The sequence below is a fragment of the Lygodium microphyllum genome, chromosome 26, assembly GCF_053477565.2.
Source record: "Lygodium microphyllum isolate KBCC chromosome 26, Lygodium_microphyllum_v1.1.10, whole genome shotgun sequence".
Lineage (NCBI taxonomy): Eukaryota > Viridiplantae > Streptophyta > Polypodiopsida > Schizaeales > Lygodiaceae > Lygodium > Lygodium microphyllum.
The window spans coordinates 121,107,292-121,119,806 of NC_141160.1; the positions used below are offsets into that span (position 1 = coordinate 121,107,292).

The 12,515-nt window shown below is 39.8% G+C and overlaps 1 protein-coding gene across 2 annotated transcripts in view; it reads left to right on the forward strand.

The window, feature by feature from the left end:
- The window catches only part of LOC148013750 (meiotically up-regulated protein), a 94,085-nt gene that overhangs the window by 36,528 nt on the left and 45,042 nt on the right, over positions 1 to 12,515 (forward strand). The window lies entirely within an intron of this gene.

Genomic DNA, 12,515 nt, shown 5'->3' on the forward strand with positions numbered 1-12,515 from the left:
TGGGCTACAGAGTTTGTTGCACCTTGTGGTAGAGTGCACATGCGGACCAATCCAAGAGGTGTCTTCATTGTGGTAATGTCTCGGCTTTCTAATGAAAGCTGAAATTGGTCATATCCTGAATATAGGTCGCTTATAGAATAAATTGCTCTGCTTGCAAAAGCTTCAGCAAACTCATCAACAATTGGATCCGAACCAACATTTCGGATTGTGACACGATTGACAGGCTGTAGATCTTGAATGAATCGTAAAGATCCATTTTTCTTAGGCATAGTAAACCATCGGTTTGAGTAAGGTGTTGAAGAAGGTTCCAAAATCTTCATTCTGATCTTTTTATTTAGAAGTTTCAGTAATTTGGGCAAATGCGCCCTTGGAACAGGAATAGGTTTGAGGTTCTAAGATACATGTGGAACTGTAAAAATGACCATAGGAGCCACAATATTTGGATCCACAAAGCCTATTTCACTTGGCTGAAATGCAAAAGCTTTTCCATGTTTCATTAGCATTTGCATAAAAGAGCGTTTTTCAACCGGCGAAAGAAAAGAATTTTCACATATTTTGAGCTCTTTTATACTTTCAGATGTAAACTTGTGACCAATGTTGGAAGGATCACAAAGACTTGGCTGATTTGTTGCCCTATTAGCCAACCCTTCACTTTCAGGAGGCAGTGGGACTGCCACAAGCTTGACTTTCTTATCCACCGTCTTGTATTTTGTCTCCACTTGCGCTTCAACCTTGTTGAGTAAACTAATGTCTTCTTGCTCAACAGATTCTTGAATTGTTTGATAAAAATCCAATGTACATACTTCTATGGACTAATTTTCAACCTGATTTTTTGTATGAGCAGCTGCATATATTTCAGCCAATGTGTCAGTAGTAATCAGTAAAAAAAAAAGATGCCCGAAATATCTTCATTTTCAGCCATTATGTCATAAGTTTTTAGCTCCCTTTTTACATGACATAAGTATTTTCTTTTAGCTTTAGTCATGGCTGAAAGAGACTTATAACAACCCATACTATTGGTTGTACATACATACAGATTTGCTAGAGACACAGTTTCTGTAGCATAAGGAGGTTCAATATTTTTTACATGACGCACTACCATAGCCTCCTTTTATAGCAGTGCAGCACGAAAATCTTTGAATTCTCGGGCATTAGAAGGCACAACATAATCACGCAGTCGATCTCTGTTTCGATACATACACAATAAGAAATTTGACAGCTCGTTCATTATCCTTGCTTCAGATTTGAGTATAGGAAGAACCATCATCGAGAGCTTTTGTTTCCAAGCGGGCTTCAGAAATGTAAGGTTTCCTAAGAGTGATAGGGTAACTACAAGAATCTTGAACAAAAAAGTGAAATTGGTCTTTTATGTCTCCAATAGTTACTTGCACATTAGGACATGCAGCATATAACAAGACAGAAGAGTTGTTTGCAACTCTCATTCGCCATCCTAGATCAACATCTATGGGCCATCTGCCACTTTCATAGAGACTCCTTGCCATGACGTTTTATCTCCGAGCCATGGTCTAAGAGTGCAATACATGGTGTTTTTTTCCTCCAATTTTGACGACTGTCTCCGTTGTTGCTCTTGCCCAATATACGTACGGGAGTAGTGACTGCTTGGAATGAACCAAGCCTCTTTCTCCTCATGCATGTGCTATAGACGGCCTTCTTTTTGAGAGGTGGGCTGTTCAACTGGTTTGGACCAGCCGACCATACTGACTGTGAGTTTCAAGAGTGCTTGTTGCTATGAGCTCTCTATAAGGCTCCTCAAAGTTCTGCTTCTCTGCATCCACCTCCTTGAAACCAGCCTCACTCCTCAGAGAGGAGTGGTAATAACTGGATTAATCAATAACTACAAGAAGTCATTAATTCACATAAACAGAAATGCATACTTTACTACTTTAATCTTGGGTAATGGACAGCTTGTTGGTCCTAAAATTGGCACCCCTTACAGTATTTTTAAATCTTTAAATCCAGATGAATGGAGTACAACAAAGATTCTTTAATCTCCTTTGCTAATCTAAGTGCCTCTTGTTGTCATAAACGACCGACAAGTCTTCAAACCAATTTGCCCCTTGGTTTGCTTGGGGATTTGCTTTCACCCTACTCCTTGAGAAAGAAGTTCAGCTCCAAATTTAATATTGCTGGCTAGTCTCTTGAACCTTTTTGAAATCCTTCAATTTTAGTTGTTGAAATTTAAGCATTAGGCCCTTAATCTTGAGCACACTTCTCGAGGTATTTGTTAAACCGTATTTTTTGTTGTAAATTAGGGTTCACAACAAAGATTAATCAAAATATCCACCTTTGATGGCTCAAATGACTAGAGAGAAAATTCTGATTTTCTTTGTGTGGAAGAGGAGAAATTTGTTGTTGCCCTGCTATGGCAACCTTGAAAGCTGTGGCCTATAGCTTAGGACCTCCCAAAATGCTTTTGCTCCCTCTTTAAGTTGTGGGCTGCACTTGGAAGGCCTTGGGCTGCTATCTCTTGGCCTTGGAGATGCCTCTGGTGGTTGCAAATGCCTTTGAGCAATTGGTGACCTGTTCTTTCAGCCTCTCCTCTAGTTGATCCACTTCATCAGAACGACCCTCTCCTCTCTCTCCCAGTCTCCAAATAGCTTCCTCTCTCTTTTATGGGCAATTTTTGCCAAGTGGCAGCCTTTTAATCCCATTTTTCAGCATTATCTAGCTTATTAAATTTAATTTTTAGAATATTAATTTTAAAAAATAATTAAAAAAATAATTTTAGTGATGAAAAAATTAATCTAACCAGCCAACTATAAAATTGGCTAGGCCAAATTGTTTGCCAAGTATCCCTGAGTAGTTATTAGTCTCTAGATTGACACTAATTAATTAATTAATGTCTAGTCTTTAATGCCACGATTGACATTGATAGCCAATAAGTTGGTCTAGGCCAAAATCTGATATCGAGTATCATCTAGTATCTCTCAAGCATAACTTATTACAACATTTACTTTTTGCACCAATTGATATCTTGGGGTGCTAGGCTCCACATTGTGAAATAACTAACCTACATCCCACGTGTAAGTCACATTTGCACATTTGATTAACTCTTTAATCAAATGTTAAGCAAGGCATCAAAATTTCATGCCCTCGTGAGATGGATTTTCCCCTTGAAATCCTTGCAATTGTCCTCGATTGCACTACAATGTGCCAAAGCAAAACATAATAAAACTAGCCTTTCTCCTTGGATAGGTGGTAAATAACCTGATTTAGGACTAATTAGAGCAATCACAAAATTCGCATAAACTGGAAATGCATACTTTATGACTTTAATCTTGGACATAGGATACCCTGTTGGCCCCAAAATTGGCACCCCTTGCGATATTTCTTTATCTTATATTGCAAATGAAATGAGTAGGACCGAGATCCTCTGATCTCCTCCGCTAATCCAAGTGCCTCTTGCTGTCAAAACTGACCAGCAAGCCTCCAAACCAATTTGCCTCTGGGTTTGCTCGGGGATTGGCTTTCACCTTGCTCCTTAAAAGACAAATTCAGCTCCATATTTGATATTTGTTGGCTGGCCTCTTAAATCTCCTTAAAATTATTCAATTTAAGTTGCTAGATATTAAGTCCTAGGGCTTCAATTCTAAGCACGCATCTCAAGACAACTGTTAAAAGCTTAATTTCTACTGTAAATTGGGGTTTATAGTGGAGAGTGATTGAAATCTCTTCCTTTGATGACTCAAAATTGGTGGAAAATATTGAGATAATTGAGAGAGGGCTAGGAGATGAGAGAGACTACTGTAGAGGGAGAAATTTTAGAGTTTTATCATGAGAAACACAAAAAAATTGCTGTTGCCTCACTCAAGTAGCTAAGCCATGGAAGCTGTCACATACAACTTAGGACAACCAGAAAGACTGTTACTTCCTCCTGTACTTTGTTACTTGCACTCGAAGGATCTTGGGCTGTTGTCACCTGCTCCTAGAGGGCTCCAAATTGTTGTCACTTGTTATAGGATTAGTTTATGATGGCTACAAATCAAGTTAACAGCCTCTTCTTGCTCTCTAACAGCCCCTCTCTCTCTCTCATAGTGGCTAAAATAGACTCCACAAGTCTCTAAAAACGTTTTTTCCACTTGCATGGGTAAGTTTTGCGAACAAGTGGTAGCCTTCTAATCCCATTTTTTAGTATCTTCCAGCTTATTAAATAAAATTTCAAAATATTAATTCTAAAAATTAAATTTATAATTATTCTAGTGCTAAAAAAATTAATTTGATCGATGAACAATTGAATTGGCTAGGCCAATTTGTCTTCCAAGTATCATTGAGCAATTATTGATCCTTAAAACAACATTAATTTATTATAATTAATGGCTAGTCTCAAATGTCACAACTGACATTAGTAGCCAATAAATTTGTCTAGGCCAAAATTTGACACTGGGTATCACTTAGTAGTTGTCAATTGTTCTGACTATCAAGCATAAAAAATGCATATTCTCAACATAAACCATGGTTGAAACTGTCAATGGCATTTAGTAACATGCTGCTGTCCATGGAACTAGCTGTAAACCATTGAAAATTGAGTATAATCTGATCATTTGCTGATCTGAGAATTGATCACAAACTGCTGTAAATGTGACCCCAAATTGATCACAAACTCATTGCAAAAACTGACCAGTAACTAATGCAAAAATGATCCCAAAAGTGACCATAAATGGTTCTCAAACTGATAAAAAATTGAGTTGAAACTTACCAAAACTTGATCTCAAAATTGAGGCAAACACTCACACCCAATTGATCATGAATCGATCCCAAACAGATGCAGAAGTATAGTCTCAGAGCCGCGGTGACAACCATACTCATCTGCATACATCTCACAGTGACTAGTACACTAGTGCCCATGGTAGACATACTATCAGCACAATACCTTGGATGCATGTTGAATACATCCGAGATCTCCACTACATATGAGTGCTGTCCACCAACTGGTGGAGTGGAAGTGCTACTTTTCCCTTTTAGCATCAGACAATACTCCGGACCCTTGCTTTGCTGAGATCGAACTGAAGTCGGCTATAATTGAAAGGTATCTAGGTAAAGTTGCAACAACTGAGGATGGTTTGCCAAGTCATTCTCTTTCATCCACTTTGCATCTATTGGTGAAACAATGCTGCAAGAAGCATATGGAAACTTTATCTTTAGCTTTACTTGCCTTGAAACCTCCACTAGGTTGTTGACCTTTCTTCCCTTTGAGCATTGCGATGCTTTATACTTTCACATTGTTGCAATTCCAATTGAACTAATATACAACATTGCATCCAATTGATTGGCCCTTCATGTGCTCCTGATATGCTAGGAGCACTAAATGCATAAGGAAACATTCTTGTTTGCATACTTTGGACCATTGCAATGTGATTGTGCATGGGAATTTTCATAGTACTAGCCATACCAAGATACATTTTCCTATACATTGCATGAATTACTAGCAACATTTTTCCTCATGACCAACACTATATGGAGCATTTACATGACTAGCATTGATACCATGAGTCCCAAACACAATGGGTTGCATATATGCGTTGGCGTTGCCAAACTTGCCACTTTGTGCCTCAATATCATGCCAACATTGTTATACATGGGGTTATGCATATTACTAGCCATACTCTGATACATTTGGCCTTGCACACCACGCATTGGTTGTTGCATATGATAAGGAGTTGTGTCATACATCTCCATAGGCAGTCTGTGACTCACCATAGCATGCAAACTAGTGTCACCACCTAAGTGACTTGGTTGCCCCATAATTGCACGTATGCCTTGCTATCCAAAAAGCATTGGATTGGCATTTCCAAGTTGGCCTTGCATATTCATCCATATATAGAACAAGTATGATGGTTGCCATCTGTGTCCTTTTTCATGTACAAACAATGATCTGCATGGCTGTGTGTAAATCCATGAGATAGCATAAAAGTGTAAAACTTTTGTACCACTACCGTGGTGCTTGCTTCAGCCCATACAGGCTACGCTTTAGTTTACACACCATCTGCTCTTTTTTAGGAACTACAAAGCCCTCGGGTTGTTTCATGTAGATTTCCTCATCAATGTCACCATGCAGAAAACTATTTTTACATCCATTTGGTACAGCTCTAAGTCCAATACAGTAGTGAGAGCAAAAAGCACATGTAGAGTGGTCATCTTCACAATAGGTGAGAAGACCTCTTGGAAGTCAATCTCTTCCTTTTGTGCATACCCTTTAGCAACCAGTCTTGCCTTGTACTTGGGTTTCCCATCAACTATCTTTACTTTGTAAACCCATTTGTTTGGAAGAGGCTTCCTTCCTAGCTCCCACTTACTGCTGAGTTCGCATGACTTGGCCTCTTTGTATGTAAGAGACTCACCCTCATCTGTAAGCATTACATAATGCTAGGAGGGGTAATACCTATGTGGTTGCCTTCTTACGCGTGTAGACCTGCATACCCAATGATCTACATTTTCAGGAATTGGGTCTACATCTGGAGGTATGACATTTTCAGCATTTATTGGCTGTTGTAAGCCATTTTCAGTATGGTGTTCATGCTGTACAACACCTTCATTTTCATTACCAGCACCTGCATTTTCATAATCAACAAATCTATTTTGCTCTCCATGACCTCCTTGTGCTTTTGTTTGCTGTCCCTCATCATTTGGCTAAAAAATAACCGGCTGATCATTAGTTTCAGCCTATGGTACAACACCATGAGGCTCATCATCTGAGGTAATAGGTGGTTGCAAATTCTGAAATTTTACATTTTTCATATCTTCATTAGAGGCTAAAGTACCTTTCAACAATTTTGCCTCATTAAACACAACATTACGAGTGTGAATAATTTTCTTGGACTGAGGTAACCACACTCTGTAGCCAAATTCACCCTCATCACCATAGCCCATGAAAATGCCTTTGGTGGATTTTGGGTCAAGTTTGTTTCTCAGCTCATCTCGAACATACACAAAAGCATCATAGCCAATATGCATAAATGGTCATATGAGGTCGATTTGCCAGACCAAACCTCCTCAAGGATGCCATTATTTAAGGATGTGTTTATCTGACATCTTTCAACACAAGCTCTTGATCATTATCTAAAGACAAGTGTACAGTGCCAATCCCATCAATGCTGCAAGTATGGTTACTTCCAAGATACACCTTTCCATAATTGCTTGCATTGAATATCGCAAAACACTCCAAGCAAGGAGTTCCATGGAAAGAGGCATCAGAGTTTACAATCCAAGTCTGAGTGATACCATCATCAATTGACAAAAGTGCATCAATCACATCAGGCTTGGTAATCTGCATATCTTGCATGTGACATACAAGGGCATCATAATCAACTGCATATAATACATCAGCATTTGTATTCGAAAGCTCCTCTATGACTACGCTGGAAGCCACATTGGCCTTTTCCTTGCCTTTGACTGCCTTAGATACATCTGCCTTATTCTCTTTCTTCTTTTTGTCTCCTGCATTCTTCTTTCTCTCTTGTTCCTTCTTGTAATACTTGCAATCAGACTTCTTGTGGCCCTTTTGACCATAGTGATAGCAAGTAATGTCACTCTTTTCCTTTCCTTTGCTCTTGCTTCTATTTCTTTGTCTAGCATTTGCATTTTTCTTTTCAGCTTGCCTCTTACGTTATAAGCTGAGTTGCTGCCTTCTCCACTAAACATACGTCTAATTTCTTCATTCAAGATTAAACCCCTCACACCATCATATGAGAGATTGGGGTACTATTGATGTCTGAACTGGAAGAAGTTGCAGCCATTTTATCACGAATACAAGAGTAAATGCCTTGGACTGCAGAAGCACGAGCTGGACCAGCAAATACACTGTTGTTCTTGCTCAAAAAGTAAAAAATCTCTGCAGTTTGTACATAAACCTGAAGTGAGCGATGCACAGTGGTGATGCAATGTCCTGCAATGAAAATGTCAGGACTTGTAGCAACCATAGCATACGTCAAACTGCCAACAACTGAAGCATATGGTATCTTGGCCATCTGTCCGCAATGAACAAACCGCTTTGTTGGAAGACCCTTCGTGAGAAGATCTGTAGGATTATCATTTGTATGCACTTTGACAAATTCAATGCTCTTGCTGTCAAGTACATCTCTAATGACGTGATACTTCACCTGTATATGCTTCGTCTTTGCTTGAAAGACGGGATTCCGTGCTAGCATGATAGCACTCTGACTATCACAATGGAGAACAAGTAACTCTATAATGCCAAGATCTCCCACCAAACATGAAAGTCGTAAAGCCTCCTTGCATGCTTCAATGGCAACCACATACTCTGCCTCTGTGGTAGACAATGCAACACACTTTTGTAGCATGGAGATCAAAGAGACTACTCCTCCTGTGAAGGTAAACACATACCCATGGACTTTCTACAGCCCGCATGACCACCATAGTCTGCATCCGTAAAGCCAACGACAGATGCCTTCTGCTTTCCAAAGCAGATGCATGACTCTTTTGTGTCTTTGAGGTATCTCATAATACCTTTCACTGCTTTCCAATGCTTTTTACTAGGGTTTGCCATGAATTTGCTAACCACTTCCACTGCAAAGGCAATGTCAGGACGTGTAGCAACCATAGCATACATCAAACTGCCAACAGCTAAAGCATATGGTATCTTGGCCATTTCAGCCTTCTTATCATCAGATGTAGGGTTGTTCTTTGCACTGAGTTTCATATATGGAGGCAATGGAACCCCAATTGTTTTTCCCCCCTCCATATTGAAATGTTGCAAAACCTTGGAGATATACTCCTGCTGAGATAGATAGAGTAATCCTTTTGACCTATCTCTGAGTATTCGCATTCCAAGAATGTGATTTGCATCACCAAGATTCTTCATGTCAAAACTGCCATGAAGACTTTGCCTCAGTGAGTCCAAGGCATGAGTATCCTTGCTAGTAATCAGCATGTCATCAATATACAGAACCAGGATAATCAAGCTGCCATCTGTTGCCTTCTTGGTGTACAAGCAGTGATCCACTTGACTTCTATGAAAACCTTGAGACTGTATAAATGTATCAAACTTATGATACCATTCTCTTGATGCTTGTTTCAGCCCATACAAACTCCTTTTAAGTTTACATACTATCTTCTCTTTCCCTTTTGCCACAAACCCTTCAGGTTGTGCTGCATATATATGTTTTCATGTAGATTACCATGTAAGAATGTAGTCTTTACATCCATCTATGAGCTCCATATCTTCAGCTGTAACCAAGCCCAAAATGGTTTTCAATGTAGTCATCTTGACTACAGGAGAGAAGATCTCATCAAAGTCAACTCCATGTTCTTGCTTGTACCCCTTCGCAATCAATCTTGCTTTATACTTTGGCGAGGAACTAGAAGTGACCTTCATCTTGTAAACCCATTGGCATGGAAGGGTTTTTTGCCTTTTAGGCAACTGCACCAAGTCCCAAGTGCCATTTTTCTCAAGAGATTCCATCTCTGAAAACATGGCTTTATACCATTTCTTGCTGTCCTGTCTGTCCATTACTTCCTTGAAGCAAGACGATTCACCACAGTGTGTCAACATGACATAATCAGCCACATTGTTTGCATCAGGAATGAATCTATCAGGTTGTCTAGTAGCCCTTGACGATCTCCCAACTCAATGATCATTGTTTGTTGGCTGTTGAGCCTGCAAATTTTCATTTTCAGCTTGCTGTCTTGGCATTTCAGCCTGCAAATCAACATTAACAGCTTGCTGTCCTGGCTATTCTTGCACATCCAGTGGCTCATCATTATGGGCAATGGTTGGCTGATCATTTCCAGTATTATTTTCTGCATTTGCAAGTTCATTTACAACAGGTATTTGTTGCTGTACAATGGGCACATTTTACTGTCCAAAAGGTATTTCTTCCCGGAATACAATCCTCCGGACCTCCTCAGTCTTTTCAGGCTGTTTATACATGCGATATTCCCGGAAGATAACATCATTGCTGTGTACTATTTTCCTTTTCTCGGGATTCCATAATCTATACCCCATTTCACCCTCGTCACCATATTCTAGGAAAAATGCATTTACAAGACTTTGGCTCAAGTTTGCAACATTCTTCTTTACGAATGTGCACAAAAGCCTTGCATCCAAACACTTTTAGGTGAGCATATGAAGGTGGCTTGCCCGACCACGTTTCCTAAGGGAATCCCCCCCCCTCTCCCCCCCCCTCTCCCCCCCCCCCAAAAGACCTGTTCGGTGATCGATTAATCAAGTGAACAACTGCCATAACAACCTCTATCCAAAAGCCAGGGGGTAATGTAGCATAAGACAGCATAGTACAGATTTTATCTTGTATGGTCCGATTTATACGCTCTACAACTCCATTTTGGGGTGGATTATGAAGGGCAGTGAGCTCCCTCTTTATCCCTTTGCTGTCACAAAATGCTTGAAAGGCCTTGGATATATATTCCCCACCATTGTCAGAGCGAAGACATTTAAGTGTCTTATCAGTTTGATTTTCAACCAATGCTAAGAATTTTTGAAACTTGTCAAGTACTTCGTCCTTGCTACAAATAGAGTAAACCCATACCTTTTGTGTAGCATCATCGACAAAGGTGACAAAGTATTTCTTTTTCCCTAAAGATAACCCTGGCATCTGACATACATCGGAATGTACTAACTCTAGAGGGGAAGATTTCATGCAAGAGATTTCTGATGAGACGTCTGTGCATGTTTACCATAAACACAATGATCACATTGCTCAAAATCAGCATAACGAAGGCAAGGCAAGTAACCCAAATGAGAAAGCACTTTCATTCTAGTTTGACTCATGTGTCCCAACCGGCCATGCCACAAAGAAACACTTGGCTGCTCGATCACGGCAACAACATGGTCACACACACTAGATATATGGAGAGGATACAAGGTATCACTTTTACAACCTCTGGCAATCACTCTAGATCCATTGTCATCTAGCTGCCTTGTGCTAATCAAGCTCTTCTTGAGCTGAGGTACATGTCATACATGCTGAAGTGTGAAGACAAAACCATGCTGAAACTGCAACTACACATTGCCAATACCTGCAATGTCACATGCATAGTTGTCCCCAAGATGGACAACACCATGTCGACCCCTTGTATAGTCAGAAAACCACTCACGATGAGGGGTGACATGAAAGGAAGCACTTGAATCTAGAATCCAAGTGTGCATGTCATCATCCGTATCTGCAAGTAAAGCATGTGTACTAAAGTGTGAAGAGACAAAGAGTACGTCATTCCCACTGTCACTTTCATGAGTGATTACATTCACCTCTTCAATTTTGACACTGCTCTTCTTAGGCTGACTCTCTTTCTTCTCTTTCTTACTATCAGCTAAAAAATCATTGGCAATGACTTGCTTATAGTGAAGAGTTAAATAATCTCCATCTTTAATTAAAGAGTTATGTTGATAGTGACTTGGATGTTCTACTCTTGCCCTTTCCTTTCTCTTTTTTCCATTTGTAGTAGTCACGTTTTAAGTGACCCTTATTGCCACAATGATGGCATTCAACATCCTTACCACGTGATTTATTGCGTCCCTTGCTATCAGATTTGCCTTTCTGCTGTGATCTGCCCCTAGTATGCAAAGCACTGGAAGACTTACTGGATGCATTGCTCTACCGATTCATTTCTTCCATGAGTAGAGCACTTTCTACATCAACATACAAAAGCATTGCATTAGAATTGCTCATAGCAGTCCTGAATGTATCCCAACTCTCTAGCAGAGTGGAAAGCAAGAATGTAGCCTTTAATTCTTCATCAATCATGAACTTCAAGGCAACCAGTTGGCTGAAAATGGAGTTGAACTCACTCAAGTGAGTAGACATTGCTGTACCCTCTTTCATACGCAAATCCATAAGCTTTTTCAGCCAGTAAACTTTGCTTGTGGCACTCTTTTGGGCATACATTTCTTCCAGTCGAGTCCAAATAGCATAGGCAAAATCCAAACCTTCAATGTTAAACAACAAGGCATTAGAAATCGATAGCTTGATGGTTGAGCATGCAAGCACATTTAACTCATCCCAATCTTCTTGTTCCATATCTACGGGCTTCACCCCTTTGGTCTTAATTGGCCTTGCTTGCTTCTTCTGCAACAGGATATTATAGCACTGTTTTTGCCAGACTGCAAAGTTATGTGCTCCTTCAAGCTTCTTAATGTGCATGAGATGACTTCAGTTACTGCTGCCAGCCATGATTTTCAGCCCAAATGTGACCAAAAAATTCAGCAAATGTAGGCCCAAACTATCACACAAGTGACCAAGGTATAAATACATACCAACCAGCAATAAATAACCACGTAAAAGCAGAAATTTCAGATCTGCAAATAAATTTTCAGAAGCTCTAAACCTTGTGCTACAACACGCCACAACTGATTACAGCTGTTCCAAGGACAATTACATCACATTACATGAGAAGTCCCAAATTTTAGCTGCAATTTCTGTTGTACATGCACCCACAGGCACAAAATTTGACATGCACGGTCAAAAGCCCCAAAATTTTTGTGCTCAAAGCATCAACCATACATTTGGACTATCTCTGACATG